This window comes from Peromyscus californicus, unplaced genomic scaffold, assembly GCF_007827085.1.
Source record: "Peromyscus californicus insignis strain IS unplaced genomic scaffold, ASM782708v3 Scaffold_7__1_contigs__length_154581171, whole genome shotgun sequence".
Lineage (NCBI taxonomy): Eukaryota > Metazoa > Chordata > Mammalia > Rodentia > Cricetidae > Peromyscus > Peromyscus californicus.
Genome location: NW_026294595.1, coordinates 120,434,348 through 120,457,029, shown reverse-complemented (window position 1 = coordinate 120,457,029; position 22,682 = coordinate 120,434,348). Strand labels below are relative to the sequence as shown.

Sequence of the window (22,682 nt, the reverse complement as noted above, 5' to 3'; positions counted from 1 at the left end):
TATGGCTCACAGCTGTTGCCTAGGAGCCTGAACATTGCCAGCCAGCCCTGCACACTGCTAGCCAAGGAAAGGTGCAAAACACAAATTTCAATGGGTGGTTTCTACTAAATGTATTTCGCTTTCCCACCATCACAACTCTGGGATTGCCAGCTACTTTTCTCTCTGTTCCATTTCCCTGTCCTCTCACGCCCGCCATCCTTCCTAGAGTCACCCACCCAAATGAGGACTGGCGTCTAGATCCCAGGGACTGATTTTAGGGGGTTCCCAAATCAGACAGTCGAGAGGTGTATCTTAGGGTTTCTATTGCTGTCATGAAACCAAAAAGCAAGTTGGGGAGGAAAGGGTTTATTTGGCTTACACTTCCATATCACTGTTCATAATAGAAGGAAGTCAGGACAGGAACTCAAACAGGGAAGGAACCTGGGGGCAGGAGCTGATGCAGAGGCCATGGAGGAATGCTGCTTACTGGCTTGTTTGCCATGGCTTGCTCAGCCTGCTTTCTTATAGAACCCAGGTGGCACCACCCACAATGGGCTGGGCCCTCCCCCGCCTCAATCACTAGTTAAGAAAATGCCCTACAGGCGGGCCCACAGTTCGATCTTATGGAGGAATTTTCTCAATCAAGGCTTCCTCCTCTCAGATGACGATAGTTTGTGTCCAGCTGACATAAATCTAGCCAGCACAAGGTGACACTTATTAATTAATGTACACATTTGTTTTCCTTTCCTTGGGTTATACTGCAGAAACATGCCACCAAGTATACAGACATTTAAAAAATATTTATTTTTGTTATTTTTAACTCTGTGTGTACATTTGTGTCTGTGTGTGGGTTTGTGCATGTGAGTGTGGGTGCCTTGGAGGCCAGAAGTGGATGATGGATCTCCTGGAGCTGGAATTACAGGCAGCTGTGAACCCCTACCCCCATAACAATCCTGGGAACCTAATGGGTCCTCTGCAGTAATGCGCTTAACTGCCTTGCCACCCCTCCATCCCCCAGGACACAGACACTCTGACAGTGTTAATGGGGAATATAGTTTCACTAATACCTTAACTGAACGCTCAATCAGGACAAATAAAGGGGTGTCACTGTGATACCAGCATCATCAGGTTCCTGTGTTTGTTTACTTGCTTGCCTGTCAGGCCTGCTTGGACAAAGCATGGATACAGTATACATAACGTAGAGCTGGAAAGACACTCCATCACGCAAAGCTTAGATTTCTTCCGCAGACCTTCTATACACAGCCAGGAACTCAGCAGTCATGCCAGCCCGAGCATATGCTTTATGACTTAGAACTCAGAAAAAGCATAAAACAGCGAGTCTTTTCCATGCTAGCTTGGAAAAAGTCCTGTAAATTTATAACCAGTGTGAAAGCTCTGCCTCTTCTCCTTCCAGCTAAACTGTATCCCCGCCAGCTGAGAGAGCCACGGTATCCGGAGAAGCAAAGAAATGGCATCTTTCACAGCGTTCAAAGGCTTCGTCTGAAAGATGGGAAAACACACGCATCTATAAGACTGGAATTTTCTCCAGGGCCCTCATCGCTCTTACTGCCTGACAAGCAAGAGCCACTGGGACCTGTGGATTCCACATCCAACCATTTTATGCAGCTGCTGGGCTACAGCGACAGGTTGTCACTGTGAGTGGAGCATGCTGCATATTCTGAGGGCATCATGAGTCCAAGATGAACAAAACCATCACACAAAATAAGGCAAAAAGTCCCAGTCAGTGTCAGAGGTACTGAAGAGGTTGCTGGAACATAAATGTATACAGCATCCCACTAATAGCAATTAGCAGATCACTAAGGATAACCACAGGAACTACTAAAATTGGCAATGGTAAAGTAAGGGCTTTCAAATGACACACTCTGGCTGCCCAATCTGGCAGACGGCAGAGGCAGGAGGGTAGCCTGCCCTATTAGTCTTAAGGTCTATATTAGAAACTCTCTTGACTCAGGTTTGAGCCCATGACATGCTTTTCAGCCAGTTGAATGACAGGGAAGTGCCAAGCCTAGGTCAAAAGCGGTCCCTGTGTTTCTACTTGTACTCTTCCTGGACCATGATAGGGGACCATGATAGGAGAGGGGCTTCCTTTGGCAGCTCCTGCTCCCATTCTGCTCTTAGGGTGTGACCGGGAGCTGCCAGTCTGAACAGCCTTCAGCAAGGAGCCAGCTGAGTCAGAGCTTAGAAAGTAGTCTGCCAGGTAAGCTCAGAGCACATCAGCCAACCCCCAGATGTATGAGTGATACTACCAGGTTCTGCCCAGCTCAGTCCAGCCTCACTCTGCCCAACTACAGTCAATCTATTCCATGAGCTACACAGATGTGTAAAATCTATTTTCTTGCCGAGTTTGGGGGTATATGTACATGTAAGTGCTGACCCAGGAGGCAATAGGGCCATATAAGAAGCCAAATAAATTGGATGTGGTAGGCTTTCCTTTGCTTCTTATCTGGAAAAATGGGAAGTAACAATGTATAGGATATAATTATGTTCACGATTGCTCTAAGAAGTTCTCCACCCCCCTTAAAAAAAGAAGTTCTTTTTCCTAAGAATAGTCTAACTTCTGTGCCCCATAATGGAACAATGACAAAATATATGTTATGTAATCTGCCACAGATCCCCAGTGGAACTGAACCCCACATATCCTGTGCTGGATAGGTTTTTTTTTTTTTTTTTTTTTTTTTTTTTGTTTTTTGTTTTTTGTTTTTTGTTTTTTGTCAACTTGACACAAGCCAGAGTTATTTGAGAGGAGGGAACCTCAATTGAGAAAAAGCCTCTGGAAGATCAGGTTGTAGGCAAGCTTGTCAGACATTTTCTTAATTGGCGACTAGTAAGCCCCTTATAGACAGGGACATCCCTGGGCAACTGGTCCTGGGGTGTACTAAGAAGCAGGCTGAGCAAGCAAGCTAGTAAGCAGCTCTTCTCTACGGCCTCTGCTCTGGTTCCCATCTCCAGGTTCTTGTCCTGCTTGTGTTCCTGTCCTGACTTCCTTTAGTGATAGATTTACCTGCAAGTGTAAGATGGAAGAAACCCTCTCCTCTCTACGCTGCTTTTGCTCATGGTCTTTTATCACCATGGTGTTTAACAATAGAAACAAACTAAGACACATCCTCGTGGTACTACATGGCTCTTCTCCTTCCCTTTCTCACTTCCCACTTCCTGTGTGTGATGGACAATCCAGACAGTCAACTCAGAACACCTGGGAAGAGAGAGCCTCAACTGAGGAACTGCCTCCCTCAGACTGGCCAGTGGGTGCGTCTGTCGGACTTTTTTTCCTTTGTAGAAATTTATTTTTATTTCATGTGTGTCTTAGTTAGGGTTTCTATTACCGTGAAGAGACACCATGACTGTGGCAACTCTTGTAAAGGAAAACATTTAGTTAGTGTGGGGCAGGCTTGTTTACAATTCCAGAGGTTCAGTCCATTATCCTGACAGGGAGCATGGCAGCAGTCAGGCAGATGTGGTATGGAGTAGTAGCTCAGAGTCTTAGATCTTGCAGGCAACAGGAAGTCTACTGAGACACTGGGCAGTATCCTGAACATAGGAAACCTCAAAGCCTGCCCCCACAGTGACATACTTCTTCCAACAAAGCCATACCCACTCCAACAAAGCCACACCTCCTAATAGTACGTGTATGAGTGCTTTGCCTGCGTGTATGTTTGTGAAGCATTTGCATGCCTGGTGCTCATGGAGGCCAGAAGAAGGTGTTGGCCTTCCGGGACTGGAGTTACAGATGGTGCTGAGCAGCCACGTGGGTGCTGGGAATTGATCCTTGTTCTTCTGAAAGAGCAATCAGTGTGCTCAACCTCTGAGCCATCTCTCCAGCCCTGGGATATTTTTTTGATTGGCAATTGATGTCGGAGGGCCTATCCCCACTATGGGGGGTTGCTATTCTAGGCAGGTGGGCCGGGGCTGTATAAGAAAGGTAGCTGAACATTTGCCTGGGACCAAGCCAGTAAGTGTGGTTCTGCTTCAAGCTCTTGCCTTGGCATCCTTTAATGATAGACTAACCTGTAAGAAAATAAGCCCTTTCCATCCCATGTTGGTTGGGGGCCAGTGTTCTATCGCAGCAACAGACACCAAATTAGTGCCCTGTGCTTCTGGTATCATTACTCCTACACATGCTTTCATTCCAAAATGTTTTAATTATTTTATGTGGGTGGTATACACATGCCAGAGTGCACACAGGGAGGTCAGAGGACAACCTGCAGGGGTCAGTTCTCTCCTTCTACCATCTGGGCCCCAGGGACCAAACTCAGGTTGCTCAGGTATCCAGGCACTTCAGATACTCAGGTATCCAGGTCTTCAGCCACTGAGCCATCTCACTGACCCTATATCCCAATTCTTGACATAAACTAAGATATAATGTCACTTTTAGAAACGATGACAAATACTCATTGAACACCAGACTGTGCCAGATGCCATGACTCGTTTTCAGCTCTGAAATGGAGGCAAGAATAGCACCTACCAACCCCAAGTGGGGTAAAGGGATACAACCTGCTTGAAAGGACCCGACTCACGGCAACCTTTCCAACAATAATATTTATTTCAAGCAAGGCTTATATATTATTACTGTATTAAAGATTCTAAGCCACCATTGAAAAGAATGGGGACAGGGTTGGGGCGGGGGAAGAAAAAGGATGTAGAGAAAAGAAATGAATTGTCACTAAACCTCTTGAGACTTTTCAGCCAGCTGATGGCAGCACACGCCTTCATCTGCAGTGAGCTGAGAGCAAGAAGCATGGATTTATGAGATTCAACTGCACTGAGGAGAGAGCGGTATCCACGGGGCAGGCTGCACTCCTGTGTGTACAGAGCTGCGGCTTGGGGAGATCCCCCCAGGGGCAGTGCCCAGAGTGAGGAACTGTTTCAAATAGCCCAAGAGTGGCCCAGGGATTTTCCTCCGATGGGCAGTTTAGCCCTGAACAGCACCAGAGCACCGTCTGAGGTATGCAAAATACAGCACTTAAACTGTTGGAGGGGCCTCCAGGCCTCAGCCAGGGGAGAAGGAATGCCAAGTTAGTATTAAAAATTACACATCCTAATTGCGCAGGTAGAGTGGGGGACCAACTCCAAATAGTACGTCTGAGCCTGACCCCGGGAAGGCTTTGCAGTTCCCATGGTCTGAGGCACTGCGGTCCTTGACATGGCCATGGTCATGTCAACAATACATATTCACTCAGGATTTTATCTGCTCCCCACATAATTCCATAATTTTGCAATTTTGTTTTCCTTTACAGTGAAATAAAATGCCGTATGTACAAGGACCACTTCTGTTGATGCATATCTAGGCTGATTCAATTGCCTTGTCATTGTGAATAGAGCAGCAATAGACATATCCCAATTCCTCTTTGGTAAGATAGAGTCCTCAGAGTACATGTTCAAGAGATCATGAGGATAGAGATGGCTCATGTGGTAGCTCTATTTTTAGTTTTCTTAGAAACCTCCTCACTGATTCCCACAGTGGCTGCACCACTGAACACTATTACAACAGTGGGTATGGGCTCCTATTTCCCCACATTCTCCCCAGCATTGATTATCATTTTTTTTCTTGGTGATAGACATCTTGATAGGAGCGAGATGGAATATTAACATACTTTTAATCGCATCTCACTGATGGCTAAAGATGTTGAACACTTTAAAAACATTAAGTGTTTAATCGTGTTTCTTCTTTTGAGAACTGTCCCATTTTTTTTTTTTTTGTGGGCAGCTGTAAATATTTTTGATATTTAAATTCTGCAGTTCTTTTTTTATAGATTTTTTTTTTTTTTTGGTTTTTTTTTCGAGACAGGGTTTCTCTGTGTAGCTTTGTGCCTTTCCTGGAACTCGCTTTGGAGACCAGGCTGGCCTCGAACTCACAGAGATCCACCTGGCTCTGCCTCCCGAGTGCTGGGATTAAAGGCGTGCGCCACCACCGCCCGGCTATAGATTTATTTTTATATTAAGTATATTTGTGTGTGTGCACGTGCGCGCATGCATACTCACAGGTGCCGTTGGAGTCCAGAAGAAGGCAGTGGCACTACTGGAGCTGGAGCTACAGGCCATTGTGAGCCACCCAGTGTGGGTGATGGGACCCTACCTCAGGTTCTCTGCAAGAGCAGTATGGGTTCTTAACTTCTGAGTCACCTCCCCAGCCCCTGTTTGCACAGTTCCGTATGTAGACACTGGTCCCATCTGATATATGCATGGCTTTGTTGTCCACTCTTTAGGCTGCCTGTGAACTCTGCAGATGGTTTCCTTTGCTGCAGAGAGGCTTTCTGATTGCATGGAACCCCACTGGCCAACTCTTAAGGTTATTTCCTGTGCTTCTGAGAGGTTCTATTCAGAAATGTTTGGCTTATATTTTGAAATGTTTGGCCTGTATTTTGAAGTGTTTGCCCCATATTTTCCTCTTATAGTCTTGATGTTTTGGGGGCCTTAAACTAAGGTCTTTGATTCATTTTGACTTGATTTTTGGCAGGATGAGAGACATGGATCCAACTTTACCAGCACCGTTTGCTAAATAGATTTTTTTTCCATGAATGTGTTTTTGACACATTGGTAATATATATATATATATATATATATATATATATATATATATATTATATATATGGGTTATCTATTGTGCTCCACTGGTTACATGTCTGTTTTTGTCCCAGTACCACACTGTCTTGGTTACTATGGTTTGTAGGATAGTTCTGATATACCAGCAGTGCTCTTTCTGCTTAGGGTTGCATTGGGGAATCCATGTCCTTTTGTGTTTCCACATGAATTTCAGGATATTTGCTTCTTATTCTATGAAGAATGTCATTGAAATTTTGATGGAGACTATTGGATCTAGAGATTAATTTGGTAATACAGCAACTTCCAATGTAATAATTCTGCCAATCCAGGACTATGGAAGGTTTACTACAACCCAGTATCTTCTGTAATATCTTTTCTCAGTGTCTAAAGAGTTCATTGTAGAGGTCTTTCACCTCCTTGATTAGGTTTATTCCTGGTTATTTTTTTGAAGCCATTGTGAATGGTCTGTTTTTCCTAATTTCTTCCTCAGCAAGTCCATTATTGGTATAAATTCTACTGATTTTTATACGCTGCTTTTTTATCTTGTAACATGACTGTAAGTGTTTATCAGGTCTGAAAGTTTTCTGACGGAGTCCTTAGGGTCCTTTATGTATAGACTCATGCCATCTGCAAAAGAGGGGTACTTTGACTTCATTTCCTAGTTTATCCTCTTTATATGTTTCTCTTGTCTATCTGCTCTAGCTGAGACCTCCAGTCCTGTACTGAATAAGAGTGGAGGCCACTCTTGTCTTGTTTTAGAGGAAACGGTCTCAGTTTTTCCCACTTAGTATAATGTTGCCCGTAGCTTTTTTGTATGTCGCTTTAATTAAGATAATATGCTTTGTCTATTCCTAATTTCTCCAGAATTCTGATCACAAAGGAAGGTTGAACTTTCTCAAGTACCTTGTCTGCATGTATTAAAGTGCTCACGTAATTTCTGTCCTTAAGTTTATTTTTATATACTTAAATAAAATTATTAATGTATATATAGCAAAACAATCATCCATCCTTGGGATAAATCAACTTGGTCATGATATATGATTTTCGTGATGTGTTCTTTAACTTGATTTATGTATATTTTGTTGAGCATTTTTGCTTCTATGTTCATCAGGGACTATAATTCTCTCCTACATTCATCATTAGTCTGTGTTTTTATCTGACTTTAGCTCCACAGAATGAGGCTGGTGGTGTCACTCTCTTTCTGTTTTGTGGGACAGCTTGAAAAGTGTTGCTGCTAGACTTCTTGAGAAGATGGTAGACCACATACCTTAACCAGCTCAGCAGTGAATCTGTCTGGCCCTGTGCTTTTCTCTGTGGGGAGTCTTTTAACTACTACCTCAATCTCATTGCTTACTATGATTCTGTTTAAATTGTTTATATCTTCTGGCTTTAATTTTGTAGGTAAAACGTATTTAGAAATGTATCCTTTTCTTTTAAGTTCTTCAGGCTCTGGGGAATATAAGTTTTTGAAGTATTCCCTAGTGATCTTCTGGATTTCATTATAATCTTGTTATGACAATTTCCTTTTCATTTCTAATTTTAGGAAACCGTACCTTCCCTTTCTTTTTGGTTAGTTTAGCTATGGGTTCATCAATTTTACTAATCTTTTCAAATAACCAACTCTTTAATTATCTACATTGTTCTTTCAGTTTCTATCTCATTAATTTCTGCTCTAATCCTTATCATTTCTTTCCTTTTAATGTACTTGGGTTTTATTTTCTGTGTTTTGAGAACCCTGTGGTACCTAATTAAGTTACTTATCAAGATCTGATGTTTTAATGTGAGCACTTATAGCTGTAAGACCTGCTGGGTAAAGCCACTAGGAAGCCTAGATGGGCTCCAACAGAATGTTTTCTGTAGCTACCTGTTAAATCCAGGTGGTCTATGGTATAATTTAACTTTGAAGTTTCTTTGCTGATTTTTAGTGGGGAAGCCCCGTGTAGATATGACAGCTGGGTATTAAAGTCCCTTGCTCTTATTGTATTATGGCCTTCTAAGCTTTGTAGCATCTGCTTTGTGAAACTGGGAGGCCCATGACTCAGTGCATAAATATTTACAATAGTTACATCTTCTTGATGAATCATTGCCTTTATTAGTAGGTAGTTGCCTCTTTATCTCTTTTGACTAGTTTTGATTTCAAGTCTTCTTTATCTGATACAGAATCATTACACCACCATTTTCAGTTCCCATTTGCATGGTAGACTGATTTCCAATCCGTGACTCTCAGTTTAGGAATGTCTTTGCATATGAGTTTCTTGGACATAACAGATAGTTAGATCTTATATTATTAACCAGTGGGTTAATCTGAGCTTTTTTGTGTTTTCTGTTTTCTAACCACTACTGGTTGAAATCATAGACACAGGTCCAGAGATGTGGAAGGTTGACTATAATCCTACCCTTATAAGGCTGCTGTGACTAATGTGATAACAGATAGAGTGGGGATGTTTAAGAGGCCAAGCATTTGTAAGTTGGAGCCGTTCTTAACTTCAATTAGAAAAGAAGGATGCAGGAGACCGACCATTAGCACTTCCCCACAACTCTGTACTCTTCCAACGACAACAACAACAACAACAAACCTGCATAGAGCTTGAAGCCGCAATGTCAAGAAGCATACAGGATTAATGGCATTGTGATAGAGAAAATTACTTTCTTATATTTTACCTCCATTCCATCTGCCAAACCCTCATTGCTCGCCACTACTCTCACCCCATCAATAAGAAGATAAAAGAGGGAAGAGGGAAAACCTGTCACCAACTGTGCTCCACTGTCTGCATCCTAGTCCTGCCCTTGCAGACAGTGCCCTGGGGTTGTGTGCAGCTGTTCTGTTCTAGGACCATCTCAGTATCTCAGCATACTTTCTTCTCAATCCCATTAGATTTTTGTCATGTGTTGTAAACCACACAAATAGCTTCCCTTCCAGCATCCCTCTTTGGAATGCTGTTAGTTCTCTCAGTAAACTATTTACTTTAGCTGTGGTACTGCAGGTTTCGAAGATGTGCTCTCGTTCACAACCTTGCACCCCATGCCACCTCCCTTTGCAAGGTGGCTTAGGTACTCCTCCCACCGTCAAGGGCTGAATCATTCTTTCTTACCTCTTGAATTTGGTCCATCCTGCTATTTGCTTTGCCTAGTAGGATGTGAGGGAGTCACATGGTTAATTTCAAGCCCAAGCCTCACAGAGCCCTACTTGCTCCATTTCTTCAAGTCATGCTCCCATGTCAAAAAGCTCAGACTAGAGGATCGAGACAGGCGGAATAGAGGGCAGTCACTCTGTTGATGTGATTTCCATCTTCCCCTAACCAACTGGCAGAGGACCGCGATGCAAAAATGCAGCTGAACTGGTCTAGATATACCAGCTGGACCATGCTTAAATTATCACCCCACAGAATTATGAGCTAAATAAATGACTACTTAAGCTACAAACTGAACATCCCTATTAATGAAAATTTAAAACTTTTTGGAGTGTTTCAACTTTCATGTTAGGGATGCCTAACCAGTAAAACCAATACAAATATTTGAAAATTTGAAGAAAAAAAAAACCCTAAAGTCTGAAACACTACTCATCTTAAACAACTGACCTTAAGCATTTTTAGAAGAGATGTTCAACCCTTTGTAAGTTTGGGAGTAGGGATATTTTTTAAATTTTATGTGTATTTTTAATGCATGTATATCTATGTACCATATATGTATAGTGCTCATGGAGGCCAGAAGGGAACATCAGATCACCAAGACTGGAATTACAGATGGTGGTTAACTGTCATGTGGGTGTTTGGAATTGAACCCGGGTCCTCTGAAAGAACATCCAGTGCTCTTAATTGCTGAACCATCTCTCCAGAACTTGGGGTAGGTTTTTAAGCATCAAAGCTAACTAATTAATAGACTAGCTAATACAAAATACAATTAAAGAGCTATAGTTATCTAACATTTTTGACAAATTTTTCCATGTTTTGTAATATAAATAACTCCCATATTCTGGTTCTGCTGACACCTCCATTACTTCTGGGTTCTTACAGTTCTAAGTATACAGATAAGTACTGGCTATTCTGGACAATGTAAAGGTCAACTGAAACAACATACTTGTTATTTGCACAACTCCCAGCACTCTCCTGATGCTACAACACAACACGTACAACTGAGCAGACTATACCATTGGCTTCTGCTAAGGGCCTCATGATAGAAAGGCAAACAGGAGCATATGGAAGAGAAGCAAACATCTGAGAGAGCAGGCATGTTAGGCTTGTAGCATAATACCCTACCCTTGGGGTAGCCAACCAAGTCCCATTGGAGTGAGAACTCAGTCCTGCAAGGAAAGCATCAATCCATTCAGGAAACCTCTGTCCCAACAACCTAGCACCTCTTAAAGGTCTCACTAATACCTAACCCTGCTACATTGTAGATCAAGCTCCCTGAGTTTTGGTGATGACTGACAGCGGGTATTAATCTTGACTACTCCTTAAAAGGATTTGGAAATACCTAGGAAACTCACCTCTTGTGTCTATGAGGATGTTTTCAAAGAAGTTTAATTGAGGAGGAAAGATTCACACTGAATGTAGGTGGTGCCATAGCATGGGCTGGGGTCTCAGGTTGAATGAGAAGTGGGGGAGCATCAGCAATTACCTCTCTTGGCTTTCTGACTGTGTACACAATGTGACCAGCTGCCTTTACTCCCCAGTTGCCATGGTGAACTGTATCCTCAACCATGAGCCCACATAAACCCTTCCTTTCTTAAATCACTTCATCAGGTGTATCATCCTAATAATAGGAAAAGTAGTTAGTACATGAGCCACTGCGCATCCCAGTATCTTTTCCAATGGTAGACATTTGCTCTTCCCCATTAAAAACGTTTTCACTATTTTAACAAGCTAATGAAACACAGGGTACCCTGTGGCAGTTCCTGTTATTGTTTACTTTACAGCTACACTTTATTGACGATGTTTATTTATACAAGTCCAAAAGGAAGATGTTTTATCTAAGAGAAAAGACCAAGGAAGCAAGAAAGACAGCTTCAGCTTTGTTGAAGTTAATTAAAACGGAGGCAGGAATTGACATATCCCCGAGCAGACAAAACCAGTTGTGCCTTAGAAGTGACCTAAGCTTTGTTTGATTTGCAAACGTCAGTTGTTTCTTGTATTTCCAGTGGGAGAAACTAAATACGGCCGCCTTATGCTCATAACCAAATATTTTCTTTGCTTTACTTTTGTGACTATAAAAACACCCCCCCCCCCAACACACACACACACACACACACACACACACACACTCCGGGGACTCTTCTCGCCTCTGTCAGCGGAGCCCCAGCATCACTTCCGCAGAACTACATGATTCAGTTGCCTGATGTCTGAGATGTTATTGTGGAGCCAGCAAGATGGCGAGGGCTCACCAGGTAAAAGCACTTGTCACCCAGCTAGAGAACCTGAGTTCCTGGAACCCACATGGTAGAAAAAAAGAACTGACTCATAAGGTGTTCTGACCCCCTACACACACACACACACACACACACACACACACACACACACACACACACACACTAAATGTAAAATTAAAGATGACTTTTTGTTGTTGCTGTTTACTTTGTTGTTTGTTTTGTTTGGGGGTGTTCTAGGGATTGAGCCTTGAGCCTTGTACATACTAGGCAGGCTCTCTACCACTGAGCAACACCCACAGACAAGGTCAGCCTTGAAATCATGCTCCATCTCCCTTGGTTTTCTAAATGCTGGGGTTATAGGCATGCACTACCATGCCTGGTCTCAGGTGATTCTAAACAGCCTCAAAAGACAAGTTTCCGCTGCCAGGAGAAGATGCGGAACCAGCAGCTAGAACGCTTACCCTGTCACCATCACTGCCATGAGAAGCCACATTACTATCCTTTGGTGTGGCTTTCACGTCCACCCTGCCCTTCTCTACTAGGTCCAGAGCTATAGTAGAAGAAAAGAGATAGGCATTTAGGTTGTTTTCAGGTTCTGGCTATTATGAATAGTGCTGCTATGAACATAGTTGAGCATGTGTCCTTGTGGTATGATTGAGTATTCCTTGGGTAAATGCCCAAGAGTGGTATGGCTGGGTCTTGAGGTAGATCAATTCCCAATTTTCTGAGAAACCGCCATACTGATTTCCACAGTGGTTGTACAAGTTTGCACTCCCACAAACAGTGGAGAATCAACTGTTTGAATGGATTAAGAAAATGTGACACATATACACAATGGAGTACTACACAGCAAAGAAAAACAATGGCAACATGAAATTTGCAGGCAAATGGATGGAACTAGAAAATATCATCCTGAGTGAGGTAACCCAAACCCAGAAAGACACACATGGTATGTACTCACTCATAAGTGGATACGAGATATAAAGCAAAGAACAATCAGACTGCAACCCACAGAACCAGAGAGGATATATAGCAGGGGGGACCCTAGGATGACTGTGGCTTATAATAAGTTTTAGTTTTACTCAATTACTGGGCAAGCCTCAATGAAACATTTCACTATTAGGATAAGAATTTATACTGTATCAAGCTGATAATAGAAAAATGAATAAATAAATAAAAATGGGAAGAAAAGAAAAAAGAAAAGAGATAACACATCTAAGACAAACCTACCCTTGACTTTCACCAGGTCAGACATGGATAAAAACATCGATCAATGTGTCATACAACAGTTCTTCTGCATGAAAGACAAAACTCATATTGCATAACATGAACAGATACCAGAAGATCTGGCGCATGGAGAACTCTATGTTTAGGCCAGAACAGGGGGCATCTAACTAGGGTCCACAGTAAGGAATAGCAAGCTGAAAAAATAGAAAACCTTAGGTCAATTCAAGCTACTCATTAGCTAGCTGTGTGGTCTTGGGTGCAATCACTTAATGTCATGTGATCTTGGCTTTCTTCATTGTACATGAATGTTATGATAACTACCTTAAATGGTGTGGCTATGAGTTGAAATGAATAGCCCCAAATGGCTGTGCTTGCTTTGCTCACAATCTGCCCCAAGGGCAGGGCTCAGCAAGGATGGGTCATCAAGAACATCTTGTCTCCATCTTACTAGATATCAGTGGAGGGGACCTGAAGGCTGGGTCAGCCTTCTAGAGCTTCACTTATACGTCGGTAGCCTTGGAACTGGGATCTGTTTTCCCTACAGCATGATGGCTGCCTCTCAAGACCATAAGTCCCAAGATAATTAGTAAGCCAAGCAAAAGCCATGTCTCTCTTTCTTTAAAGTTGCTTGGTGTCCATTCTTCCTTGTGTTGTGTGTCAATTCAGTCACTAAGTCCTGCCCAGAAGGAAAGTAGACCTTCTAATTGATGGAGGAGTGGCAAGACTCTGGAAGAGCAGTAATGACAATGTGACCACTTGTTGGACTGTGTCACAGTGATTTCAACTGATTCTCTTCTATGCTTATTTCCTGAAAGATAGAAGGTAGAAGTTTACAATTTCTATGAAAAAAGAAAAAAGAAAAAAGAAAAAAGAAAGAAAGAAACATTGGGGCAGGGAAAAGGAAAAGTGACATAGTTTCTGTTGGGAAGACCCTGGACTGACTTTATGTTCTTTATGCTCTGGATGGTACTGTCAATGCCAATGGCAAGGCCTGTCCCATTCAGCTCTTGTGAAAATTAAATCAGTTAACTTACTATTAAAGCTGTGCCTGGAGTATGGTCAATGCTCCCTACAATGTGCATGGTTCAACGTTACATTCTTGGGGTTCCTAAAAATGTCCTGATTCTGGGGTGGCTCTGCTCCTGCTACATCATGGGTGGAATCCCCCTGCAAACAGTTTCCACAGCAATTTTCCAAAGCTGGCACAGAATATCTCCCCAACCTCAATGACAAGCCTGGAAATGAACCAACTCCCGGGGCTGCTGAGCACTGGGCTTCATCATCTCATTTTTACATACCCCGTCAGGCCAGCATCTCTCTCTCTCTCCTCTCACTTCAGTTCAGGCCTGGCTACTGTAGAATCCTGAAGCTCACGCATTTGATCTTGCCTGGTGGAAATTCAGAAGTCTCTATCTCAGGTCTCCATCTGCAACACACAGAATTCCCTGTTTAGGATTTGAATACAGTTAAAAGCACCACCGGTAACCACACAGGTGACTTGTTCCCTGCCTGCTCTGGAAGGACATCAGTAGACGGGAGTACAGGGATGTTTTTCCTGCCCATGCTGACCCCAGGCCCACCTCTGGACCAGGAAATGGGGAGGGCATCTCCTGATCCAGAAATGCCCTCCAAATTCCCAGCTGCTGCTCAGAATTTAAAGACTTCAAATAGTCTTCCTCAAACAAAGGACGGATCAACAGTTACCCTGCTGTCACTATTATGTGACATGTTTTCTTCCTTACTCTTTGCAGTACATCATCAGCTACTCCTAAAGGGGCTTTGATCTTCCACATTGGGATTCTGGAGTGGATTCCCTCCCAGCCATTGCCAACTGTCCCTGTCAGTACCCTACCATTTCAAAACTGCTTTAGTCCACACATACAGCCGTCACATTCATGAAGGAAAGCACAACACAGAGATCACAGCTGAGAGGCCTTTTACTGTTGCCACTAATACCTGTATTCCTGGCACAGGGACAGCTTTCATTCAGATTCTTTCTCAATTGTTCTATGCAGTCCAATGTTAACTGGTAAACACCCAAATAGTACTTTTCTAAATAAATGCTAATCATGTGCCCATTGCCCTTGCTCATCACCATCTTAGGATGACTCACCAAGGTTGGTTCATTCCTATGCCTTTACACTTTCATACTATTTCACTGTCCCACTTCTCCAACAGGCCCTCTATCTGACCTCAGACTTGCTCTTTACTCCAATGTAGGTATCACATCCATCCATCCTTCATACCTACACAGGGACACCCGTGCAGTCCTGCCTTCAAAGCCCTTCATACCATTCTGGCACACAGTGGAGGCTGAGAATCCATCGCCTTGTGATTAATGAACTCCATACTCACCTGATTTCCACCCATAGTACATGCATCTTCCATCATGATCTCTACCAATGCCCACATGTATAAGACAGAAACAAATACTTCATGAAATACCACCAGTCACACACTTCCTCATACCTCCTTCACTTTTATTTAAAACCATGCTAGATGCTCATCTTCACCTATGTGCCACACTTAATAACAGTGCTTCAGACAACCCAGAATATGATCGTGTGTGTGTGTGTGTGTGTGTGTGTGTGTGTGTGTGTGTGTGTGTGTGTGTGTGACAAACATGTGAGTATGCAGGTGTGTTTACCTTTAAGTGCATTTGTGGAGGCCAGAGGTTGACCTTGGGTATCCTCCTCTATGGCTCTCTACCTTTTTGTTGAAACAGATCTTTTCACTGGACCTAGAGCCTGTCAGTTAGACTGGCTGGTCAGTGAGCCCTGGGGACCCGCCTGTCTCCTCCCTGCAGCACTGGGGTTACGAGGGTATGTACCATTATACCGAGCCATCTTCTCAGCCTCCAGAATATACTTCAATGAATTATTAAAGATTACCCTTGAAATCCAAACTTACTTCAGGGGCTGGAATAGAGAGTGGTCAAGAGTACCTGCAGGGGGCCTGAGCTCAGATCCCAGCACCTTATCAGGCAGCTCACAACTGTCTATAGCTCCAGCAGATCCAACACCCTCTTCTGGACTCCTTGGGCACTGCACTCAAACGGCTCCGCTGTAGATCCTCACACCTAGAGCTCATCACTTTCCTTCATGACGCCGCCTCCCCCCTCCCCGCGTGCTGTTCAGGGCTCTGTGTCGTCAGTTGTCTGAGGACCACCAAATGGATCATGAGACAGGTCTTTACATCAGGACCTTTTGACCCCGTTTTAGAATTCTGGCACACGTTTGCCATTTGGATTTAATAAAATGGCACTCTAGGGGAGGTGACAGAAGGTGCACATGGCTCTCAGAGGAGGAGGCTGGCTGTCACTGGGGTGTCTAATAGTTCACTACAGTCTAGCACGGAGTCCTTACAACACACACTCTGTAGTTCTAGGCTTCCAACATCTTTTCCCCATGGGCACCACAGAGAATTAAATATTGCTCCACGTGACCCAATTTACATGAATACCACAGTAGGATCATGCAGAAGGGTTTCAAACAGTCTTTTGAGGGTCCAGGGCAGGGGGTGAGGAGGATTATCCATCAGGTAAAATGTTACTAGACAGCTTCCAAAGGTCCCTGACATTGACAAACACCATGATTTAAGTAGCCAAAACCAAAGCATTGAAAGTAGAAACACCAAACTGAATTTACACTGAAGAGGTATGACATGCTGTAAAATTTTATACAGAAATACAAAGCACCAGTCACTTAAAATAGACCTTTGTAGAAAAAAACCAGACTGTTCACTGAAACGAGAAACAGGCTGCCAGTGGCTCCTACGAGGCAAGGGGAAGCAGCTGGAACAACTTGGGAAAGTGGCCTGGCCCTTCTGGGTAGTGTCCCAGCATTTTCTCAGCGAAGGGCAGCTGTTGGAATTTGTTACCGAACTTGAACAAAGCTGTGTTCTCAAAAGGAACAAAAACTTCTTCCCTACTTACATGGGTTCCTCAACACAAGTGAAATTGTCTAATGGCTGTCAATGACTTCAAGATTTTAAGTTCTTTTAATTTTTAGTTTAATTTCTGAATGTAGAAAAGCCAACTTTATGGGATTAGAGAGTATTTTCCTAATCACAACTACTTGTTAGATAAAGAAATGTTGATTGTCTATTAGGTAGTGTGCACTGTGGGAAATTCTGTATTATGAGTCTCATAGGAAACCTTCACTTACTTCTAAAGAAATGTATAAATTGAAACTCTTAAGGTAGCCAGGTCTGGTGGCACAGCCCCATAATCTCAGCCACTTAGGATGCTGAAGCAAGAAGATCTTGAGTTCAAGACTAGCCTGGGCTACAAAACAAATGTAAAACCATCGTGGGTAACAGTGATACCCTGTCTCAAAATAGGAAGTAAAAAGGGAACTGGCAATGTAGCTTAGTGGAATGACACTTGCCTAGCCTGTGCAAGGCCTTGGGTTCAATTCCCAGGACCCAAAACAACAACATCCTAAAGGTAAAAGCAAGTTGAAGAGGCCAAGATACCAACCAGGTTTTGTTTTTCAATGCAGTTGTAGTTAATCCAGAAATTGAGGCTGTTGCTTATTTCCCCATGTATTCTGACAAAGTCACCTAAAAGGTTATACCATGTTGTTCCCTGTCACTGAATGTGATTAACTGGCAGAATGCAGACAACAGGATCAGTGATTTTGAAAAACCTTCTTGGGGAAGTATCTAATGACTCTTTTATCACATCTCATACACACTGATTATGGATGTACTGCCATCAACTGTAGTTTGGGGTGTATTTTGACGTGGTTTGAATGTGCCCCTAAAACTTCATATATTGCATATTTAGTTTCTAAAGCAAAAGTATTCAGAGGTGGGACCTTTGGGTTGTGATTTTGTACTGAGAGGCTCCATTCATGGATTATCAAGCAGACTAGCTTTGTTCTAAAGAAGTTCTCTCTGCCACAATTGCTGACTCATCATGGATGCCCTCCACCAGGTTACAATGAAGTGAAAATGCTCCAACCAGACACCAGCCAGATGCTAGCACCAGACTCCTGGACTTTCCAGTCCCTAGAAGCATGAGTTCAATAAACCTCCTTTAAAATACACACACACACACACACACACACACACACACACACACACACACACACACACACACACACACATTCCAACTAGGACACTCTGTTTTGTGATAAGCAACAGAGAATGGATTAAGACAACTGGTTTCCATGATATTTTCCTACAACAAGTAAAGTTAGGTAGGTTCATTCTACCTTTGTGTATCTAAGTTTCTGTTGGTATCAAACACTGCCCATGGCATCTTCATGTGTGGACCAAATCTTTGGTACTGGCTCAGTCTTAGAATCTATTCACTCTTGCTGGGCAGTGGAGGCACTCACCTTTAATCCCAGCACTCAGAGGCAGAGGCAGGCTGATTTCTGAGTTTGAAGCTAGCCTGGTCTACAGAGCAAGTTCCAGGACAGCCAGGGCTACACAGAGAAACCCTGTCTCAAAACAAAACAAAACCAGTAAGTAAATAAGTAAATGAATAAGATTTTAACGATCCACTCATTCCCAATTACCAGTATGCAGTTCCTAGAAAATCTATAGCAACTACCATTTGGGAGGCAAATCTAGCCTTTTTAGCCTTTCCCACAGCTTTTCTTACAAAATCTAGACTCTTGGGTTTAAGAAGGATTACAGTATTTTTCCGTACACTCAATTACAAAGTGTGAAATTAAACAGGGTGAAACAGGTTTTGTTTTGTTTTGTTTTTGCCACAAGATTCGGAGTATTTGCAAGGGTTAAAGGATGTTACATGAGTTCCCTCCATCTTTGGAGCTTTTTCTTGCTGTGAAGACAGCCTCTTACACTTCCTTTTCCCTGCCTTTCATTTTCTAGTTGTTGGCTTGTTTGTTCATTTGAATTAATTGTATTAGAAAGAGGTACTACCAACTGCCTTTTCTTTCTTTGTTTAAATTTAACCTTTATTTTTATTTTATGTAAATGGATGTTTTGCCTGCACATATGTCTGTGCACCACATACATGTATGTAGGAACTTTGGAGGCCAGAAGAGGGCATTGGATGCCCTAAAACTTGAGTTACAGATGGTTGGAAGCCACCATGTGGGTGCAGGGAATCAAACCTAGGTCCCCCTCTTAACCACTGAGTCATATCTCCAGCCCTTCGTTTTCTGTTACCGTAATAGTGGTTCTCAACCTTCCTAAAGCTGCGACCCTTTAATACAGTTCCTCATGTTGTGGTGACCCCCAAGCATAAAATTATTTTTGTTGCTATTTTGTAACTGTAATTTTGCTACTCTTATGACTTGTAAAGTAAATCCATGTTTTCCAATGGTCTTAGGAGACCCCTGTGAAAGGGTTGTTGGACCCCCGGGTTGAGAACTGCTATACTATAACAAATTCCCAAGATAACCAACTTAGAAAACCCTTGGCTGACAGTTTTGGAGCTTCAGTCATGATCAGGTGGCCATATATCTCACTGTGGAGAAAAAAAGGAGGGGACCAGTGTCCCTAACCTCTAAGGATACACCCCAGTGACCTAAGGACCTCTTAGTAGACCTCACTTCCCACTGATTCTACTGCCTCCAAACATGCCACCCTGGAGGTCAAACTCTGAGCCCTTGGGACTTTCAATATCCATACTACAGCACCATTTATCTCTGGGCCAAAGACTAAAGAGGAAAAGTAATATTCAGAGAAAAAGTAGTAACTACTTCAAGAGTTAAGACCCTTTATAGCTGGACTGCACACTCTGACAGGAAATAGCCCTAGGTGGCTTTTGATCACTTGAACTTTTGCATGTCCAAATAGCAATGTACAGTGAGTAGAAAATTTATGTATTTTGAAGACTTAATTAAAAAACAAAACAAAACTATTAATTACCTCAACAATATATGTTCATAATGATCAAGCTGAAATACCTTGAAATTCTGTATTAAATATTTATCAAAACTATGTATCTATTTAACTTTTTAGCACGGGACTATAAAAAGCATAAATATGCATATGTCCTTTACACTGTATTTCTGTTAGACAGTGTCACTCCTGCTCTGTAATCATTCTCAAAACTTTTCTGAACCTCAGTCCTCCTTGGCTGGACTGGGGTATTTGCTGCATTTTTAACAGACACAGACACACACACACACACACACACACACACACACACACACACACATGCAGAAACACACTCAAACACGTGTATATAATGCTATTTCCTGACTACACACACACACACCATATCCCCCTCCCACTACAATGGTGTATTCCAAACGCATACATTCTAGATGTATGGCACACATACAGAGGTGTGCTCTTCCACCCGGAACACCTTGCCCTCTGCCACCACCTTCCGTTACCATCCTATTCATCCTTTATTAGAGATGAACCCTTTTCTCTCAAAGGAACCCTGTAGCCGAGGAACTCAGTCTCCTGTCACTGCTCTGCAGCTGGAGAATGTGAGCCCTGAACAATCCCAGGAGTTGGTTGGCAGCAAAGCCCAGATGCTCTTTGCTAAATCGGTCACCTTGGTCCCACCTCTGTCTCCTATAGCAGCCCTAGGCACTGTTCCCAAGTCTGCTGTCCTTCCCTAGCCGCATCCATCTCTACTCCTTTGAGCCTTCATTGCCCTGTGTTCTCAGATCTTAGTCTTCGTATTTTCCTCAGTGTGTATTACTCAGCATGATGCATTTTTACCACTGCAAAATGTGATGGGGTCTATTCTTATTTAAAGTCTCAGGGAGTCACACTCTAAGGCTTCAGCCAATATTTGATTGATGTAAAATATGCTGAAACATGTTTCATAATTGAATGCTCTCCCTATCTTTTCTTTGTTGTTGTTGTTGTTTTTTGTTGTTGTTGTTGTTGTTGTTTGCAGACAGGTTCTCACAATAAAGCCCTGACTGACCTGAACTTCCCAGGTTGCTCAAAATAGCATCAAACTTGTGATAGATGTGAACCACCATGCTTGGACTGCTCCATAATTTTACGTTTTTACTTTTTAATGTTGGTTTGTTAGTTGGTTGCATGCACACACACAGGTAGAGGCGTGCATGTGGAGGTCTGAAGAAAACTCTCCTTCCATCAAGTAAGCCCATGGGATCAAACTCAGGCCTTCAGGCTTTGTAGTAAGTGACTTTACCCATTAAGTCATTTTGCTGGCCCTCTCCACACCTTTTAAAACTAGACTTGTGCTATTAAACTTGGGGTTGAGTTAGCTGCCGCCAGGTGGGATATAAAAAGCAAGCAGGCCAAGCGGGCATGTTATAAAGAACATTCCTGCATGCTCCTCCTCCAAAGACCTTTCCTGGGTGCTTCCTCTTCTAGTACAAACTGTCCACTTGACCTTGCAACTTGACCTTGTCCATATCTCTGGCCACAACTCTAGAAGAAAGCAGACAAGGAAGAATGGAAGGAAATGCATTTTCCTTTTCAATGTTACAGCAGGAACAAAGAGAACAGTTGGGGATAATTCTGAAAATGAACATTTCTGTCAACTTTAGAAGACTCTTTATCCCTTAGCTACTGTGTGAAATGGGTACAGTATAACAGAGTAGAGAAACCTAGTTGTACTGGTGGCCCAAAGAGTCGTTTACTGTTTACTTCTGTGTTTGACCTAACATTTTTCTGACTATCAGGGAGAATCTTTTTGAAATGTACAAGCAGATCCCTAGCTTCCACAAACCTAACGGCTACAAATGTCATCAGATACCATCTGAGGCCTATAAACAGAGGTTCTCCCTTTTTTCTGTTGCTATAACCTAACTGTTCATACCAGTTTCTAAGTACAAGGTCTCACTGTGTATTCCTGACTGGACTGGATCTCATTATGTAGACCAGGTTAGCCTTGAACTCACAGTCTGCCTGCCTGTCTCCTGAGTGGTAGGATTAAAGGTATCCATCATTACATCTAGTTCTACCAACTTTTTTTTAAAAAAAAAAATGATGTATTTTCGTTTTTTATTTTATATGATGAGTATTTTGTCTGCATGTATGTCTGTGTACCATGTACAGGCAATACACAAGGAGGCCAGAAGAGGGTGTCAGATCCTCTAGAGTTAGAGTTACAGATGGTTGTAAGCTGCCATGCAGGTGCTGGAAATCAAACCCAGATCCTCTGCAGTAAGTACTCTTACCTGCTGAGCCACCTCTCCAGCCCCTCTACCTACATATTTTTTAATGTATCTTGACTGATGACTTTTTTCTATTACTATAGAAACTACACGAAAGTCTCTCCATGTTGGAACACAACATTTGGGCTAACTTAAATCTGTGTTCCTGGGACATGGCCATTCATGTTAGCTCTTGAAAAAAAAACTATCTCTCATTTTTCTTTGATGTGAGGACTGTGTTTTTGTGTTAACCTATTCAAGAATAATCAATACTTCTACAAATGCTTACATAACATAGGTAGTTTTCTTTTTTCTTTCTATTTGTTTGTTTGTTTTTTTTTGAGACAGGGTCTCACTATGTAGCTTTGGCTGTCCTGGAACTCACTATGTAGACCAGGCTGGCCTTGAACTCACAGAGATCAGCCTGCCCCTGCCTCCCAAGTCCTAGCATTAAAGGCATGTGCCACTATTCC

At 42.6% G+C, this 22,682-nt stretch overlaps 1 protein-coding gene across 4 annotated transcripts in view; it reads right to left on the bottom strand.

Annotated features, from left to right (window-relative positions):
• The window catches only part of Rin2 (Ras and Rab interactor 2), a 212,056-nt gene that overhangs the window by 152,509 nt on the left and 36,865 nt on the right, over nt 1–22,682 (bottom strand). For all 4 annotated transcript variants that reach the window (XM_052724316.1, XM_052724314.1, XM_052724315.1 and 1 more), the window contains exon 2: nt 14,431–14,558. The gene's annotated coding sequence lies outside the window, so the exon portion shown is untranslated. The remainder of the gene's footprint in view (nt 1–14,430; nt 14,559–22,682) is intronic.